The following is a 10,054-nucleotide window of genomic DNA, read 5'->3' as shown; positions in this document are numbered from 1 at the left end:
CTGCTCCCGTAAAGATTTACAGCCACGGAAACCCTATACAGGGTCGCTATGAGTCAGAACCGACTCCATGGCACATAACAACAACAACAGCAAGGAAGTGCCATATTGTTTTCCAGAGTGCTTGAACCATTTTGCAATCCCACCAGCAGTGTAGGAGGGTTCCAATCTCTCCACATCCTCGCCAACACTTATTGTCCTCTACTTTTTTGATTTTTGCTATTATTGCTTGTGTGAGATGATATCTTATTGTTGTTTTGATTTACATCTCTTTAATGGCTAGTGATCACGAATATTTCTTTATATGTTGGTTAGCTGCCCAGATCTCCTCCTTGGTGAAGTGTCTATTCATGTTCTGTGCCCATTTTTAAATTGGGTTATTTGTCCTTTTCGTGTAGAGGTGTTGTAGGTTCCTATATATTTTGGAAATGAGTCCCTTGTCTGATGTGTCCTTGCAAAAGAATTTTTCCCATTCTGTGGCTATTTCTTGTTGGTTTCTTCTATGTTTTAATGTTTCCTTGTTCTGCTTGGATCTTCAGTTTCATGGTAAGTTGTGAAGTATTACTTTTCTTTGGGGTTACCCTATAGTCTGTTAAGTTTTCCCTGTGTTTAAGACAGGGCTATTGTATCCTGCCATCTACTCGACCTCCTCACTACCTGGATCTCTATTCCTATACTTTTCCCTTGTTTGACATTGTTAATATTTTGATCTTTGGTTGGCCTAACAGGTCCTCTGAATTCATTGTTGTAATTTTGTTTTGTTCTGAACTCTGCTGTCCATTGCTGAGTTCCAGGTAGAGTTGCCATATCTGTCAATCTCTGGTTGTTGTCTGTTCTTGCTGGTTTTCATTCTAAAGAACCCCCTTTAGGATGTTTGAAGCGTTGGATTGGCTTTAACAAAATCTCTTAACTTCTGTTTATTCTGGAATGTTTTGATTGCACCATTGTATTGAATTGTTAGTTTTGCTGGATAGACGATTCTTGGTTGGCAGTTTTTTTCTTTTAGGGTTTTATATATGGCTCCCCATTGCCTTCTTGCCTTCATGGTTTCTGCTGAGAAGTCAGAGCTTAATCTGATTTACTTGCCTTTGTAGGTAGCACTTATTTTTTCCCTGGCTGCTTTTAGGATTTTCTCCTTCTCTTTCATTTTGAAGAACTTGATTATGATGTGTCTCGGTGATTTTCTTTTGGGGTCTATCCTTTCTGGGATTCTCTCAGCTTCTTGAATATTCTTCTCATCCTTCAAGATGTTAGGAAAATTTTCTTCCAGAAACTTTCAGCTATCTGCTCTGTGGACTTCTCTGATTCTTCCTGTTCTGGAATGTCAATAATTCTTAAGTTATTCCTCATCATGTTATCCAGCATGAACCTTAGACTCTCTTCAGATTTCTTCATCCATTTTTCTGCTTGCTCTTCTATCATAGCATTATTGAGAGATTTGTCTTCCAGCTTGCTGGTTCTGGCTTCCATCTCTTCCATTCTGCTCCTTTCCCCTTTCAGTGTATTGTCCATTTCTGATATTTCATTATTAATCATCTGGACTTCTTTTTTTCAGGTTTTGGTTTGTTTCCAATGCCATATCTATCTTGTTTGATTGCTCCTGTAGCACTTTCCTGACTTCTTCCTTATTTCCCTCCACCCCATTTTGGAGCATTTGAATTTGTTTCCATATTATTCTTCTGAATTCCTTCTCAAGCAGATCCAGAGCCTGTTCTTCTACTGAAAAGTCTGTGTCTGCTTCCAGATCATTTGTCTCAGTTACTTTTTTTTCTGGTTTTGGTCATGTGTTGAGATCTTTAGTTGTGTTTTCTTGGACATTTTCAGCAGTTTTGTGAGTTTTTAATTCTTAAATGGATGTATGTTGCATTGTTGTTAAGCTTGCTGAGCATCTCCTTGTGGATATGATCTGGAGATAGGCTTTCCTTTTCACATGTAATGCCTAGCAGCTGGTTTTGGCTCTTGTCCAGATGGTAGGGTATTACAGAGTAAGCTTGTAGCTTGGCTATAGGGGCACAGTTGCTGTTTCTTCTTGGGTAAGGTAGGGGGAGAAAGCTCCAACCTCTGGGAGAAGAGTAAGGCCAAAAGATCAAAGTCAGAAACAATATAAAACCAGAGACAGAACTCACCAATCAAAAACCAAAATAAAATTGTGATTGACACTGTACACTGGCCTTTGCTGTGCAGGCAGGGATAAAGAGTCCCGCCTAGGTAATCTTTGGGACTGATTCCCAGGATTAGAACATCATAAGAAGCAGCCTGCAGGTTTTCTCTCTGTGCCATTGGAAAACTCTAGGTGCAATGCTGGACCTTTGTGGGGGTGTGATCCCACCCACCTGAAGGTCTCTGGGCTGTGCAACGAGGATGCTATCAGGGTGAAGTAGAGAGATACATGAAAAATGAAAAGTGCAAGATGAAAAATCGTTCACACCTCTTCCTCCAGACACACAGCTCCGTGGCTTCTACTGCTGGGTTGCTGCCTCCGCTTGGCTGTGGCCCTGCCCTCTGGTCAGAGGTCTTCTGGCTGGCTGCTCAGGCTGGATTGACTCAGAAATCACTGTATTTTGCTTCCACAGGCAGGTTTCTTCTCAGTGGATGCGGGAAACTGGTGGAAACTTAAACAAGATCCAAAGTTCCATGGTTTTTCTGTGGACCACTCTTTCTCTGCTTTTTTGGGGTTTTGTCAGAGGAGTTTTCACTATCTGTCTCTGCTTTCCCCACCATCCTCATGAGCTTTTAAATTACCAGTAGTTACTCACCAAAGTAAGATGTAGAATATTGCTATGTTATGCCAATTGACTATTGTCTCCCCTGAGATTATGATCCTGAGCCCCCAGGCCCAGCAACTGTTGTCATTAAAACAAAAACAGATACAAAGCTACATTCAAGCCTCAAGAATCACCACTAGTTTTTAACCACTTTTATTCTTGGCTGCTCTGGTAACATAGTGGTTAGGAATTGGGCTGCTAACCCAAAACTATTAGCTGTTCCATGGAAGAAAGATGAGGCTTTCTGCTCCCATAAAGATTTACAGCCTCGGAACAGACTCCGTGATAAATAACCACCACCAATACCACCTCTGGTAGTGTAGTGGTTATGAGTCGGGCGGCTGCTTACCCCAAGGTCAGTAGTTCGAAACTACTAGCTGTTCTGCAAGAGAAAGATGAGGCTGTCTGCTCCCATAAAGATTTACAACCTCAGAAGCCCTATGCAAGGTCACTATCAGTCAGAACCACCTCCATGGAACATAAGCACCACCACCACCACCATACTTGGCTGTTTCTTTCAGATTCCGTTTTTATTGGCTGGACCTGGAAAGTATTGGTTTTTAACGATGGAATGTGTTCTGCATTCTGTGCTGTCACATTGGCTTGAAATTATCCACTGTAAAAATATCTGTTGTTACATGCTGTCAAGTTGGATGTGACCCATTGCGACCTTGTATAGGGTTCCTGAACAGTGGCTGGTGAGCTTGAACCACCGACCTTGTGGTTCAAACCGAAGTTGTGGTCCAGTGCTTATCCTACAGTGCCACACCAGGACTCTACCACAGAAACTGTCCAACACTACCAATCAATACCTTTTCTCTTGGAGAGTCCGTTGTTACCCATTGACCAGCAAAACACTACTTGTACTTTAACTGCTGACTTTCAAAGCAATTGACAGGTTTTCTGGTCTGGCATAGGTATTTTATTCTCTGAACCCACATTTGTTGAGGAAGCTGCTTCAGGTAACTGCTTTTGGATTCCAAAGCAAGGCACTTGCCCTCTCCTGAGGAACATCACTTTGGTCAATAACAGCCCTTCTCTCTTAACTTGTCAGAAACAGGGTAGCAGTCAAGCTTTTTTGTCTACTAGCTCCTTGGGGATTCTATTAGCATTTTCTAAAGAAGGGCTGTGGTAGTATTGTTATGCAGACACCCTGCCTAGGGGACTTCCAGTATCCAAACTTAAGCTATTGCTATCAATATTGCACTTGTAGAAAATCTCTGGTGATTCCTAGTAACAGTCCTAGTAACAGGCATAGTACATTCCTGGTCTCTTGCTTAGAAGATAACAAAAATGATATCAATTGCTATTAGTATATACTGTTTATTAGTCTAAGTGCTTTTTACATAGGTTAATTTAATCCTCACATCAACTTTAAAACTGGTACTAGTATATCTTTTATCCCTATGTTACAGATGAGGACACTGGTGATGTGCAAAAAGTTTAATTTGCCAATAAGTAACAGGGTTAAGATCTGGACCCAGACAGTCTACCTCTAGAACTTATGCTCTTGACTGCTTTCTGATCCTTCCAAACACAAATATGTGAGTGTAGCCCTCACTGGACCCAATACATGCTCAACACTTCCATTCAGGAGTATCTGTTTCTGAGCAAGAGATTTCTGGTCTGCTAGTGAATTTCAGTTCTGGTTAGGGGCTGGGATGAAATGCTTTTTCTTAGTTCTTAGATTATCTCAAGGGTACAGGTGCCAAGTCCCCCAGAACTGCAAAACTGGCAGACTCAAGGGTAGAAGTCAACAAGAGTCCACCTGCATTTTCTACTGTAGCTGTCAACATTCCCCCTCCAATCCACACTAAAATCAGCTGCCTGCACTTATCACCCATTGATAATTGTGCAGAGTGTCTGTCAAGAGACTGGGAGAGCAGCTGTGCCTATTTTCCAAAGGGACTGCTTCAGTCATACATGGAGATTGACTCATGAAAGCGAAGTGTTAAAAGTTTTTAAATTCTTGCAAGCTGGTTGTGTACTAAGCCATCATTAAACATTAAATCACATAAACTGACAAATAAATTATATAAAAAACACAAGTAATAAATACTCAAGACTCATTACTTCCTAATTATTTCAGGACATTTTATCACCACCTCTACTCTTGAGATTCTTTAGGCTATTGTATCTATAAGATAGGAATAGTTTATAATGGCGTACTACTACAAATCTTCTGGAGTCCTGGTGTGGCACTGTGGGCTAATGCATCAGACTGTAAAGTCGTTTGAACTTCAAGGTTGGTGGTTCAAGCTCACCAGCTGCTCCTTAGAAAGCCTATATAGGGTCACTATGGGTTGTAACCAACTTGATGGTATTTAACAACAAACAATAACAACTACATATCTTGGAGTCCTGGTGTGGTACTGTGGGTTAATGCGCCAGACTGAAAACTGTTTGAACTGCAAGGTTGGCAGTTCAAGCTCACCAGTTGCTCCTCAGAAACCCTATACAGGGTTGCTATGGGTCGGAACCAACTCAACAGCATTTAACAGCAACAACAACTGCATATCTTTTACCAACTCCTTGATCAGTGATATCATATAGGTGGCTTGAAATTGAAAATCGTAGGAGAACTCATATCATGGAAAAAAGCAACCCTTACAAAGCAGGGGAACAAGAGCTACAGTGACACTGCCCTTTTCCTCTTGGGACACAGCCGGGGAACACACAGCTACTCTGTACCATACAGGTGTGAATACACAAGAGCAAGCGAACTCTTGCCTCCTAATCAAGGCGTTGAAGGAGAGCCTGTCCAGTAGGTCCTCCACAGCCTACCTCCTCAACACAAAGCCTCACCAATCAGAGATGGCCTACAAATACCATTAAGTCCACAAAACTCTATTTCATTCTATGTGTCAATTACTGTTTTAGGTGCTGGTGATATAGATATGAACAAAACAGTCTGAAATCTCCACTTTCATAGGGTTTTCATTCTGATTAGGGGCGTGGGAAGTAGAAAAAAAACAAGTTAGAAAACAAACAATATGTGGTCATATGATGGACATAGAATGAACATGTGAGGGATAGCTGCTTATGATTAAGTGGTTAGGGAAGGTCACTATGATGAGGTGACATTTAAATTGAGATCTAAATGAATAGGAGGAGGCATCTCTGTGATGATCTGGGGAAAATTTTTTCAAGCAGAAGGAATAGCAAGTACAGTAGGTTCCAACTCATAGTGACCCTGTATAGAGTTTTTGAAGAGCAGTTGGTTGGTTTGAACCAACCTTGTGGTTTGCAATCCAGTGCTGATCCTGCAATGTCATACCAGGAGTCTGTAGTTAAACTACCTTGATTCAAATTCCAGCTTACTACCTGTAGTAAATTACTACCTGTAGGTAAATTACTTAGCCTTTGTATGACTCAGTTTTCTAAGAACTGCTACAGGCATAAGAATAGGACATAATAAGTGCTCAATAAACGTTAACAACAAACCTGTTGCCATCAAACCTATTCTGACTCTATATTGTAGAACTACTCCATAGGGGTTCCAAGACTAAATATTTACAGAAGCAGACTGCTCATGGGTTTGAATTGTCAACCTTTCAGTTAGCAGTCCAAGGCTTAAACCACTGTGCAGACAGGGTTTTTAAAATAAACTATTGTTGTTGTTGTTGAGTGCCATGGAATTGGTATGAACCCTGTATAGGGCTTCTAAGGAGTGATCTGCCAACCTTGCAGTTCAAACCAACCTTGCAGTCCAGCGCATTAACCTGCAGTGCCACACCAGAACTCCTTAATAAATGTTAGCCATTACTATTTAAATTATTAACATCTCATAAAACATCCTGAAAAGACAATCTGTTCTCTGCCTGAATGATATTTTATTTTCTGACCTACTATCAAAAACAAAGCAAAATCATGGTCTGGCAGGTCTGGAACTGCCTGCAATAACATTACCCCTAATCTCACACTGAAAAGTGGAGATTCATAAGTACAGAGGGGAAATTCATGAACCAAATCCTGTCTGGCTAAGATGCCAACTATGCAAAAATGGTGACCCATTGCATTAATCAAGGATGTCCATAGAAGACTGAAGTTCATTAGGTACTGCTGACCATTTGTATATCATTTCTCTGTCCTGGTATTGCTATGAGTGTTTGTTGTTGTTGTTAGGTGCCATCGAGTTGGTACTGACTCACAGCAACCCTATCTATACACAACAGAATGAAACACTGCCCCATCCTGAGCCAACCTCACAATTGTTGCCACGCTTGAGCCCATTGATGCTGCCACTTTGCCATTCTATCTCACTGGGAGTCTTCCTCTTTTTCTCTGACCCTCCACCTTACCAAACATGATATCCTTCTCCAGCAACTGGGTGGGTTTAAGCATGCCCTATTCTCCTTATCCTGTTGTCCTTCTAGGCCCATGAGATCATCTCAGCTAATTTTTAAACTTCCTCATTCGCAGGTCCTCATTTGAGACCTAATGACTGAACTGACACCATTTTGTTTAGGTTGGTAGATCCATGCTATCAAAAATATTATGAATAACAGTAGAATATTGTCAGAGATAGTGTCGGAAAATGAGCACCTCAGGTTGGAAAATGAGCACCTCAAACTACCACTGGGAAAGAGCTGATGCCTCAAAGTAGAGTTGACCATAATGACTTGAATGGAGTAAAGCTTTGGGGACCTTCATTTGCTGATGGGGCAAAGCTCCAAATGAGGAGAAACAGCTTTAAGCATCCACTAATAACCAGAAAATAAAATGTAAGAAGTATGAAACTGTGAAAACTGGAAGTTGTCAAAAATGAAATGGAGTGCATAAAGATTAATATTCTATGCACCTGTGAGCTGAAATGACTGGTATTGGCCATTTTGAATCTGTGTGAAATGGAATGAGCCGAAACACAAACATCCACGTGTGTAAGACTTTATTGGAGGTAGGAAGCAAAGAGAGAAAGGTATTGCCTGGAGAAGGATTTTTATGCTGGTCGAAGAGGAGGGAGGGGTTGAGATTAGTGGAGGTAGGTGATAGGTTGACTAGGGATGGTGAGCCATTAGGGAGAGAGGAAGTTCCAGTAGGAAGAGAGGAAGTTCCGGTAGGGAGAGAGAAAGTGTGACAAACAGCCATTTTATTATGCATGTGGATGAGGGATTCTATCAATCTGAAAATCATATGATTTACTATGCCTGGAATGACAAATTCATGAGGAATGGTGTCACTTTCATCATTAAAAAGAACATTTCAAGATCTTGAAGTACAGGGCTGTCTGTGATAGGATAATATCCATTTGTCTGCATGGAGAACCAGTTAATACCACTATTGATCAAATTTACACACCAATCACTAAAGCAAGTGATGATAAAACTGAGGAATTCTACAGTGTGAAATTGATCAAACATACAATCAAGATGTACTGATAATTACTGGTGATTGGATAACATTCCAGAGAATGGGTATTCCAAAACATTTAGCTGAGCTTATGAAAAACCTGTATACAGACCAAGAGGCAGTTGTTTGAACAAAACAAGGGTATACTTTATAGTTTAAAATCAGGCAAGGTGTGCACCAATGTTGTATCCTTTCACCATACGTATTCAATCTATATATTGAGCAAATAATCTGAGATTCTGGTTATATGAAGAGGAGCATGGCATCGGGATTGGAGAAAGATTCATTAACAACTTGTGATATGCAGATACAATCTTGCTTGTTGGAGCAAAGAGAATTTAAAATACTGATAAAGATAAAAGACTACTGCCTTCAGTAAGGACTGCTCCTCCATGTAAAGAACACAAAAATCCTCACCACTGGACCAATAAATAACAACTTGATAAATGGAGAAAAGATTGAAGTTGTCAAAGACTTCATTGTGCTTGTATTCACAATAAAAATTTATGGAAGCAGCTGTCAAGAAATCAAAGGTCATATTGCCTTAGGCAAATCTGTTATAATAGATCCCTTTGAAGTGTTAAAGAGCAAAGATTGAGGACTAAGGTGAGCCTGACCCAAGACTTAGTATTTTCAATTGCTTCATATGCATGTGAAAGTCGGACAAATGAATAAAGAAGACATCAGAAGAATCAATGCATTTGAATTATGGTGTTGGAAAAGGATACTGAAAGTATCATGGATTGCCAGAATAATGAAGACGTCTGTGTAGGAATAAGTACAATCAAAATGCTTCTTAGAAGGCAGAATGGCAAAACTTTGTCTCTCATACTTCTGACATGTTATAACATGTGGGATCAGTCCCTGGAGAAAGACATCATGCTATATAAAGTGGAGAGTACCTGAACAAGAGGAAGATCCTCAAGAAGATGGCTTGACACAGTTATAGCAACAATGGGTTCAAACATGACAATTGTGAGGATGGTGAAGGACCAGGTGGTGTTTCATTCTGTTGTACATGGGGTTGTTATGAGTTAGAAGTGACTTGCCAGCTTCTAACAACCACAATTATTTAATAGCAATACTTCTTTACTTACCTGTGTCTGTGTCCATTGTGGCTCATCCTAAAGCCTTTGGACAATCTTGCATTTGATATGAAACCACCAACTGTGTCCAGGTCAAAGATAGGTCCAGGTAACCCAAAAGTTAGATTTTCTCACTTCTGACATGTAAATGCTCTGGGAAGACCATCATATTCTAGTTCATTTCTAACCTCTGTCTCTTTCCACAGTCACAGAACCATCCTCATCATGGTGGTGGATATTCTAACAAAAAAGGTCATATTATATCCTAACTTTGATCCTTATCCATAGAAGACATTCATTCTCTCACTCATCAAATATTTATTAAGTATATAGCATTATTAGTGCTGTGAACAGTGTTGAAAGAAATCCACAAGGTGTTGCCTGTATGGTTGCTTATAGTCTAGGAGGGAGAGATAATAAACAGGTAAAGACATAGTGAAAGGAAAGGAGGAAGTCAGAAAAGAAGAAAGAAAGGAAAAAATCTGTACATGTTGAAAATTTTCACCAGGGAAATTAATGGAGTGATATGAGAATACATAATTAATTGGAAATGAATTCTATACAAAGTGATCAGAAAAGACTTATCTGAGGATGACAAAGAGTAAGTCATGCAAAGAACTTTCTTGGCAGAAGGAAAAACAAGTGGAGAGACCCAGTGGCAGGGAAGGGCTTTTGTTTAAGGAACAGAAAGCAAAGATTAGAGTGTAATGAGTGAGTGGGAAATAGGTATGAAATGGAGTTGTAAAGGTTATCTTACAAAATCCTCTATGGACTGCCCAGCCATCTGGCCCAATCTCATCCATCTGTGTACCATCCTCCTACAGACTGAGTCAAAGAGTTTAATCAGTTCAATGCAAG

This window comes from Chrysochloris asiatica, unplaced genomic scaffold (genome assembly GCF_000296735.1).
Source record: "Chrysochloris asiatica unplaced genomic scaffold, ChrAsi1.0 scaffold00231, whole genome shotgun sequence".
Taxonomy (NCBI): Eukaryota; Metazoa; Chordata; class Mammalia; order Afrosoricida; family Chrysochloridae; genus Chrysochloris; species Chrysochloris asiatica.
Note: the sequence above shows the minus strand (reverse complement) of the source record.